This window comes from Benincasa hispida, chromosome 3, assembly GCF_027475165.1.
Source record: "Benincasa hispida cultivar pf3 chromosome 3, pf3_genome.v1.1, whole genome shotgun sequence".
Classification (NCBI taxonomy): Eukaryota; Viridiplantae; Streptophyta; class Magnoliopsida; order Cucurbitales; family Cucurbitaceae; genus Benincasa; species Benincasa hispida.
The window spans coordinates 72,515,575-72,526,469 of NC_143480.1; positions in this window are offsets into that span (position 1 = coordinate 72,515,575).

The window sequence follows — 10,895 nt, forward strand, 5'->3', positions numbered from 1 at the left end:
TCTTAAAGAAAGCGAGCTTCGCGACTGTTGTCTTGTTTTATTCATTACTCGACCGTCAGGAATACTGCCACGACTGTTGTCTTATAACAAGCTTTTTTTTACAAGTTTTATTCGTTACTCGAACTGTCGTGATCTAACCGTTTGCTGTTGTCTTGTTTTTCGTCTTAGGGTCTTGTCGTTTCCAACAATTTTAAGACGAGTTTACTGCCACATCACTAATGGTCCTCACTAGCAACAACGACGTTATGACATCTGACCTCAACTGTCCATTTCGGTTCGAAGGAGCGAACTTCAAATGGTGGAAGCAAAAGATATTGTTCTTTCTCATGGTCAAGAAAGTTGCCGAAACTTGTACCAGAGATAAGCTGATTGTCCCTTTAGAAAAACCAATTGAACAACAGATAAAAGAAGTTGCTGACTAGGAGGAGAAAGACTTTCTTTGTAAGAACTTTATTTTAAATGGTTTGACTGATGATCTGTATGACTACTACAGTACAATGAAGATAGCGAAGGATGTCTGAGATGCCCTACAAAAGAAGTACGACACCGAGGAGGCCAGGTCGAAGAAATATGCTGTTAGCCGTTATCTCAAGTTCCAGATGATGGATGACAAATCCGTGGAGGCCCAGTCCTATGAACTCCAGAAGCTAGCCCACGAGATAATTACTGAAGGTATACCTCTAAACGAACAATTCCAAGTTGTTGTTATTATTGATAAATTGTTCCCTTTGTGGAAGGACTTTAAGAACACTATGAGGCATAAGACCAAGGAATTCTCCTTGGAAAGTCTTATCACCTAGCTAAGGATCGAGGAGGAAGCTCGGAAGTAGGACCAGAGGGAGGAGGTGAACGCAGTACTTGGGAAACTCGCCTCTGTCGTGGTAAAACCTAACCAAAAATCTAAGGGGGCAAAGAGGAAAGGTCAGAACCGTAGCTCTAGCAACCAAAACCAACATAAAAAATAGAAGCCCTTTCAGGAGAAATGATACAGTTCCTCTGCATTAATTGTAATAAATCTGGGCACATGGCTAGGAACTGTAGGAATAGGCGTCGTCCTGCTAGTTAGGCGAACCTGACAGAAGAACCGTTAGTTGCCATGATCACAGAAGTAAATGTGATTGATGGTTGTGAAGGGTGGTGGATAGACACTGGCGTTACGCACCATGTCTGTCATGACCTTAGTCTATTTAAAATTTATAGTGAAACTAAGGATAAGAATATTTTTTCGGGGGATCACCACTCCACGAAAGTTGCTAGAACCGACAAGGCGTAACTAAAGTTTACCTCTGGGAAGACCCACACGTTGAAGAACGTCCTACACACTTCGGAGATAAGAAAGAATTTGGTCTCGGGCTATCTCCTCAAAAAAGCCCGGTTTACTCAAACTATAGGGGTAGACCTATATACCCTTACCAAAAATATGTATTCGTAGGGAAAGGGTATGCAACTGAGGGAATGTTCAAATTAAATTTAGACCTCAATAAAATGAAATCTTCTGTATATATATTATGTTCTATGAATGTTTACATGCTAGACTTTGTCATGTGAATAAGAATTTAATTAGTAACATGATTAGGCTGGAAATGATACCTAAGTTATCCATGAATGATTTTGATAAATGTGAATATTGTAGTCAGACTAAAATTACTAAAACTCTGCATAAATCATTACTTAGGATTTCTGAGCCTCTAGATTTAATTTATTCTGACTTATGTGAATTTGATGGCATCTTGACTAGGAACAGTAAAAGATATTTCATTACTTTTATTAATGACTACTCTGATTTTACTTTTTTATATTTGCTGAAAAACAAAAGTGATGCTTCTTATGCCTTTTTTACTTTTTGTTTCTGAAATTAAAAATCAATTTAATAGAAAGGTTAAAAGACTTCGTAGTGATAGAGGAACTGAGTACGATTCAGACAGTTTTAATAAGTTCTTTAACTCACATGGAATAATACATGAAAAGACCGCATCTTATTCTCCTGAAATGAACAGAAAAGCCGAAAGAAAAAATAGAACTTTAGTTGAGCTATTAGTTGCTATTTTACTTAGTTTAGGAGTCATGTCTTATTGGTAGGGTGAAATCATCTTACTGTGTGTTATGTCCTAAATAGAATCCCAAAGTCTAAAAAAAAACTTCACCTTACGAAATTCTCAAGAATAAGAAACTAAACTTGTCCTACTTTAGAACATGGGGTTGTCTAGCCTTTGTAAGAATTCCAGACCCAAAAAGGAGAAAGTTGGCTAGTAAAGCTTACGAGTGCATCTTTATAAGTTATGCCTTAAATAGTAAAGCCTATAGGTTCTATGATCTAGTGAACCAAGTGATCATTGAGCCAAATGATGCCGACTTCTTTGAAGATAGATTTCCTTTTAAATCAAGGAATAGTAGGGCTCGGGATCAAGTGGTCTAACCCTAGTTATAAATCCTAACCGTAGAGAGGCAACCGACCCAGAACTTAGAGGAAGCAAAAGAGCTAGAACCACCAAAGATTTTGGAAATGACTTCCTGACTTATAATGTAGAAGAAGATCCTAAAGATCTAAGAGTTACCCTGTCCTTAGTAGATGCCAACCTATGGTAAGAAGCCATAAATGATCAGATGGATTCACTTGAGTCAAATAGGACTTGGCACTTAGTAGATCTACCCCCAGGTTGCAAGGCAATAGGGTGCAAATGGATCTTAAGAAGGAAACTTAGAACTGATGGAACTGTTGATAAATTTAAAGCTAGGTTAATGGCAAAGGGCTTTAGACAAAGAGAAAATGTAGATTTCTTTGATACCTTCTCCCCTGTCACTAGAATTACCCCAATCCATGTCATGTTTTCTCTCGCTGCCCTTTATAACCTTGTAGTACATCAAATGGATGTAAATACCGCTTTCCTAAACAGTGAACTTGAAAAAGAGATTTACATGGAACAATCTGAAGGTTTTGTAGTCCATGGTCAAGAAAATAAGGTGTGTAAATTAGAAAAATCTCTCTGGACTAAAATAAGCTCCTAGGCAATGGCATGAAAAATTTGACGACCTTATCCGATCTAAAGGTTTCAAGGTTAATGAAAGTGAAAAATGCATCTACTATAAGTTTGAAAATAATCTTTGCACTATCTTGTGTCTATATGTAGATGATTGTTGATATTTGGGTCGAACTTGCACGTCATAAATGATGTGAAATCAATATTAAGTGCAAACTTCGAACGAAAGACTTAGGAGAAGCTAGCGTAATCTTAGGCATAAAGTGAATAGGTCTGAAAAGGAAATTTCTTAGGATTAATCTCACTATATAAAAAAGATTCTAAAGAAATATAATTACTTTGATTGTAAACCAGCATGTACTCCTTATGACCCCAGTGTTAAGTTGTTCAAGAACACTGATGACAGTGTTAATCAACCTGAGTATGCGAGCATCATAGGCAAGCTTAGATACGTTGCTGATGACATGCAGAAATACATGTCATCTTAGGCCTTTTATTTAGAATTATGAAGGTTGTTAAGCAGAATATGCGGCAATTATGTTAGGAATTCATGAGAAAAGAAGTTTGTGATGTTCAGCATTGAGAATCTCTGCTAACCCATTATTATGCGTTCAGTTGTCTATTTTTGTAGCTAACGCAGGAAGTGGACGCAAACGCAGAAGTCGGACTACTGCATAGATGACCGCATGCAGAGAAACTCTCCATCGCAAAGGCGAACGCATACGATCAACGCATGGGTGTTGCGGTAATCAGCCGCATGCGTCCATCGCATAAGAGTTGCGATCGTCAAGCGATTGCGGTCATCATGTAGAGTTGCGGTATTAAGGGAATGCGGTCACTGTACGATTGTGGCTACATGATAACGCATAATAGAGGGATCAACACAAGGTTAGTGGAATGGACGCCTCAACGCATCTTTCGGGAAAATCAAAAAATGATGTTGACATTTAACCTACCACGCCGTTAGCAGCAGAGATTCAGAAAATAACTAACGCGCCGCGAATGTCAGAATCAGAGCAGTTCATAAATGCTGTCGGCGATCCAAGCTCTATAAATAGAAGCTGCTGAGCAGAATTTCAACTTATCCAAGTTTTTTCGCCTGAGGCTCGCCTTAGGGCGGATCCCTGTGATCTAGACTAACACGTGAGAAAGAAGCTTGAGAGTTCTTCATCTCCTTCATCCATTCTGAGTGATGACCGGAGCCTTAGATTGGAGCCAGATCTCAAGAGAGTCAATTCCACCGCCCATCCATGGCACCACCGGCAGCCTTGACACACATCCGCTAGAAGCAAGACATTGCTTCCAGTTGGTCTTTTCATTTTCTCTTCTTTTCTTATATTGTATTGTATTACATTTTGGATTAAAGAATTAATACATTATGGGTTCAATGCATTTCTGTGTTTCCTTCGATTCCATCTCTATCATTCTTTACTTAGCATCCTTAACTTTCATTGCATCACTTAGTGAAATTGCTAGAGTATCGCATACTTAGTCATGTGGATTAGAGATATGAAGCATGTAGCAGACCACCGGGAGGTGTGTGTTGCGTGAGTGTGTGAGAAAAACTCATTTGCTTCGTGCGAAGTTGTAGCAATGCATGTCTATAGGCGAGCACAACGCTTGTCTGAGAAAAGTCAGTAACAACTAACTGCCCGAAAGGGAAAGTAGTTGGAGGCATCAAGCAATGTAAGCTGTTGTTCACTAGAGATAGGAATAATCTTGCGTCAACCAAGTTTATGTGGTTACTTTGTCTTAAGTATGCTCCATCACACCTTTAGAGCTACTCGGGAGAGAGTCTAAAGAAAGAACCTAACACTCGGGAGAGCTAGGTTAGAACCGATGCTCGGAAGAGATAGATTAGGTTTGCATAAGCAAGAATGAAGACTTAGGAATAAGCTCTGTTTACTATCACACAGCATATACAACCTACGGAGAGGATAATGACTGCGTCTAAGATGTAGGATACGGTGGTGGTATGCTGTCATCCCGACCCTTTTGCATACACATCGCATGCGTCCTAGAATTAGGCTCTAGTGTGTGTAGCATGATCGCATAGCTTGTGTTGGCTGAGGTTTCCCTTGTGGTCACTCTTAAGGGTTGCGATGAAGACATCTTCACCTTTTATCTATTTTCCCATCCATTTATTTCACGTCAACAGTTGTCATGTCTCTACCTCTCATTCATACTTCTCATGTGTTGTCTGTTAGTTAGAAGTAGGAGTAGTGTTAGCATAAAAAACCCCTCCATCATTCTTTTATTCAACTGCCGCATACACATTACCGCATACGTCTAGCTACAAGTCCCTGAGTTCGATCTCGGATCACCCAAGAAACTTGCATTCGCGTTATACTTGGCGTGAGTGCAAGAAAACTTGTGATAGGAATGCATGGTCATTGCATACATTCGTTAACGTATAATTCATTCCAACTCATGACCACCGATGCATGATAATCAATGCATACATTAAGAATATGCATCGCATATTGCGTTCACTTAATTTTAGCTATCATGTACTTGACGATTTGGTAATCTAATTTTTCGTCATCAAGTTTTTGGCGCCATTGCCGGGGACTTGGCAGCTAATTATTTGTTGAGTTTTGTGTCTCTGTAGGCAACCTTTTTATCTTGGGAGTATTGTAGCTTGTGCGACCAAGTTGCAACCAATATTGAAGTGTAGGCGATGCACCAAAAGCCAGTATTGACCCCAAGGTAGAAGGGCAATCAGTCACATGAGTTGAAGGTAATTCTAAGCACATTATGGCCACATGCGCCCAACAATTGCTGGAAGTTCCAATGGTCAAGGCATCTTGACCTAAGCAGTTGAGAGAAATCTCCTACACGGAAGACTCCTTACGGTGACAACACCCCACTTTCTCCAGGGACGTCTTCTACTCTATCTTTACCTTGCTTTCGTAGTTTAGTTTATTTTTATTTTTATTGTTATTTTGGATATGCGGCTGCTTCCTTGGTTGTGCTGCGTTTGTTCCATGTAGGTGCAACAATAAGCCTCCTCGGTGCGCAGTATAACAGAAGAATTCCATCCATCCTTCAACGCATGGCTTCGATCGAGTGAATTTCAACGCATGATCGCATGCGTTATTCCGCCTAAGGTCTTTTCTTGTTATCTTTTATGCATTATCCTTTTGAAATTCTTCTTGTCCAATTGCATTGCTTTGCGGTGTTTCTATGATGGTACGTATAATTCACTGCATCCGCTAACTGAGCATCGCAAGGTACTCCCTACTTTTATTAGCTTCTTCAAATTTTGAAAGTCTTAAATTTTATTTTGTGCAAACCTTCACTCAAACGTTTATTACCACATTCCTATGAGTTTGTTTTTAGCTTTACGGTGAGAACGTTGCCAACCTCTAAGTTTGGGGGTGGCAGCGTTCTTGAAAAATTGCGTTCATTACATTGCGATCATTTGGAAAAAAAAAAAGGGAAAAATTTTGAGAATAACAACTCCACTATCCATAGCATAGGGAAACCCCTGTTGATAAGTGTTGAGTTGTGAAAGGCACTTACCCGTAGTTGGAGGTCCGCATGACACACGTGAAGGCAAGTCAAAACGAAAGTAAGTTGCCAGGATAAATGCATAAGCGCAACTTCTCTATCCGGCGCAAGCCAAATCAAGCAAGACAAGAGTTGAGTTGAATATGAAATGCAACCGAAGTTGGATGCCCACATGACACATGTGGGGGTAAGCCAAAACGAAGAACGTAACCAGGTTCAACGCCGCATTCGAATAAGTCATCGCAAATTTTTGAAATGTTTTGAACGAACATATTCTCAAAAGCTAAACGCAAAGTTGCAATAAATGATTAAAAAGTTTTTGAGCAAAGGCTTGCCGGATCTAAACTTAAAAAAGATCTTTTTGAAGAAGCAGTTGAAGTGGAGGAGAGCATTGCGATGATGGTTAGAGGTATGAGTAAATTATATTCTGAGAAGTTGGTCATCGCAAAGGAAAGCAAGAAGATGAGTTAGAATTTCTTGAGTATAACGCATGCTTGAAGAAAAGCATGATTCTAAGTTTGGGGGTGTGATGACATGCAGAAATGCATGTCATCTTAGGCCTTTTATTTAGAATTATGAAGGTTGTTAAGCAGAATATGCGGCAATTATGTTCGGAATTCATGAGAAAAGGAGTTTGCGGCATTCAGCATTGAGAATCTCGGCTAATCCATTATTATGCGTTCAAATGTCTATTTTTGTAGCTAACGCAGGAAGTGGACACAAACGCGGAAGCCAGACTACCTAATGTGGAGAAACTCTCCATTGCAAAGGCGAACACATACGATCAACGTATGGTTGTTGCGGTGATCAGCCACATGCGTCCATCGCATAGGAGTTGCGATCGCTAAGCGATTGCGGTCATCCTGTAGAGTTGCAGTATTAAGCGAATGCGGTCACTGCACGATTGTGGCTACACGATAATGCATAATAGAGGGATCAACACAAGGTTAGTGGAATGGACACATCAACGCATCTCTCGGGAAAATCAAAAGATGATGTTGATATTTCACCTACCACACCATTAGTAGCAGAGATTCAGAAAAGGACTAACGTGCCGCGAATGTCATAATCAGAGCAGTCTATAAATGCTGTCGGCGATCCAAGCTCTATAAATAGAAGACGCTGAGCAGAATTTCAACTCATCCAGGGTTTTTCGCCTCAGGCTTTCCTTAGGGCGGATCCCTGTGATCCAAACTAACGCGTGAGAAAGAAGCTTATGAGTTTTTCATCTCCTTCATCCATTCCGAGTGACGACCGGAGCTAGATCTCGAGAGATTCAGTTCCACCGCCCATCCATGGCACCACTGGCAGCCTTGAAACACATCCGCTGGAAGCAAGACATTGCTTTCAGTTGGTCTTTTCATTTTCTCTTCTTTTCTTATATTGTATTGTATTACATTTTGGATTAAGGAATTAATACATTATGTATTCAATGCATTTTTGTGTTTCCTTCGATTCCATCTCCATCTTTCTTTACTTAGCATCCTTAACTTTCATTGCATCATTTAGTGTGATTGCTAGAGTATCGCATACTTAGTCATGTGGATTAGAGATATGAAGCATGTAGTAAACCACCGGGAGGTGTACGTTGCGTGAGTGTGTGAGAAAACCTTATTTGCTTAGTACGAAGCTGTAGCAACACCTGTCTAGAGGCGGACACAATGCTTGTCTATGAGTAAAGTCAGCAACAACTAACTGCCCGGGAGGGTAAGTAGTTGGACGCATCAAGCAATATATGCTATTGTTCACTAGAGATAAGAATAATCTTGTGTCAGCCAAGTTTATGTGATTATCTTGTCTTATGTATGCGTCCATCATACCTTTAGAGCTACTCGAGAGAGAGTCTAAAGAAAGAATCTAAGACTCGGGAGAGCTAGGTTAGAATCGATGCTCGGAAGAGCTAGATTAGGTTTGCATAAGCAAGAATGAAGACTTAGGAATAAGCTCTGTTTGCTATCACACAGCATATGCACCCTACGGAGAGGACAATGACTGCGTCTAAGATGTAGGATATGGTGGCGGTATGCGGTCATCCCGACCCTTTTGCATACACATCGCATGCGTCCTAGAATTAGGCTCTAATGTGTGTAGCATGATCGCATAGCTTGCGTTGGCTGAGGTTTCCCTTGCGGTCACTCTTAAGGGTTGCGATGAAGACATCTTCACCTTTTATCTATTTTCCCATCCATTTATTTCACGTCAACAGTTGTCATGTCTCTACCTCTCATTCATACTTCTCAATGCGTTGTCTGTTAGTTAGGAGTAGAAGTAGTGTTAGCATAAAAAACCCCCTCAATGATTCTTTTATTCAACCGCCACATACACATTACTGCATATGTCTAGCTACAAGTCCCTGAGTTCGACCTCGGATCACTCGAGAAACATGCATTCGCATTATACTTGGCGTGAGTGCAAGAAAACTTGTGACAGGAATGCATGGTCATCGCATACATTCGTTAACGCATAGTTAATTCCAAATCACCGACACATGATAATCAATGCATACATTAAGAACATGCATCGCATATTGCGTTCACCTAATTTTAGCTATCAAGTCCTTGACGATTTGGTAATCTAATTTTTCGTCATCAGTTGCTGACTACACTAGGCCTGACATAGCTTATGCTATAGGATTACTTTGCAGGTTTACAAGCAGACCTAGTAAAGAGCATTGGAATTCTATAGAAAGGGTAATGAGGTACTTGAAACCCAAAACCTAGGATTACATTATCAAAAGTTTCCCGCTGTCCTGGAAGGGTTCAACAATGCTGACTAGGACTCTCTTTCAGATGATTCAAAGACTACAAGTGGCTATATCTTTAATATAGCAGGCGGAGCTATCTCTTGGAAGTCCAAGAAACAAACTATTTTAGCACAATCTACGATGGAGTCAGAAAAGATAGCATTAGCGATAGCTAGTGAAGAAGCGGGCTAGCTTAGAAGTCTGCTATCAGAGATTCCCTTATGGGAAAGTTGGTACCAGCCACATTGATCCATTGCGATAGTACTGCAGCAATCGCAAAAGTTCAGTACCATTACTACAACGAAAAAAGACGACAAATATGTCGTAAGCACATTCCATTAGAGAGTTTCTCACTACTGGTGCAGTTATAGTGGATCATATACGAACTGATGAAAATTTGGCAGATTCTTTAACAAAAGGACTGGCCAGAGAGAAGGTTTTTAGAACCTCAGAAAGGATGAGACTCATGCCTATAGAAAGATAAATCACGGTGTGGAAAACCCATCCTATAGATCGGAGATCCCAAGAAACAGGTTCAACAGGTAATAACTAATCACAAGTGATATATAGTGAATCATGCTAAACAAAACACAAAGTTCCATTCCTATGACTTATAGTCTGAGCATGATATGCTGAAGCATAAGAAAGGTTGAACTCAATTCTTAATGAGATCTATACTTGATGACAAGTGGAGTACCTACCTACAAGAGTATTCTTGATAGACTCACCTATGTGAATGTGGAAGTGAGGGTCTCTTCCTATGGAGTTTTTAGGCAAACTCTCTAGAGCATTAACTAAACCGGGATCACATGCTAGGCCTTAAAGCATGGGCTTTCATACTACACCCTAATGACACTTTGTGTGAGATGCTATTAGAGATAAAGTTCAAAACCAAGGGTTACTCTAGTATATTTTGAATCATCTACACTACGTAAAGGTTCAAGTGGTAAGACACCTTTGCTTATGCATAGTGTTATATAGACTATAACTGCTTGATGAAAAACTTTTTTCTCTTTTGTTTAAATTTTCAAGTGGGGGATTGTTGGATGAAAATTTAATTTTCAAAAATAAGAGGGAACCAACCTTTGGTTAGAGAATCCCACATTGGAAATTTTTTATTCAGAAGCCTCCCTTATGTACTCTAACCTTGAACTTTGGGTTTAGACCCCAAAGGTACCCATGTTTTGGAGGGAGTGAGGAGATAAACTACTGTGGGTTCGATGGATGTCCCATATGCGTGCCGCCGTCCATCCAGTCGGTCGAGCATGGTGTGGCGAGACGAGTCTTTCACGCAATTCTTCTAGCCCTCGCACGTTCTGAGGTTGTCCGCCTCTTTCTCACTCAGTCATTCCACGCTGAAGTCCTATAAAAGGCATGGCCTTTAGTAGTACATTCACACAGTGCTTCTTTTCACTTCCTTTCGAAATTTCTCAGTTATCCTCTCTTACTTTTCCACTCGACTTTTCATTTTTCGAGCAGTTAGTCAGAAAGGGTGTGTGTTCCAGTCGGTAACAATGCATTTTCGATCGAGTTTTCCATTTAGGTTATATTATCCTGGGAATGACGTGGTAGTATTCTTAACTGGCTTTCATACTTGGATAGAGTCGTGAAATGTCTTAAAGAGAGCGAGTTCTGCGACTCAGCCTATAACAAGCTTCTTT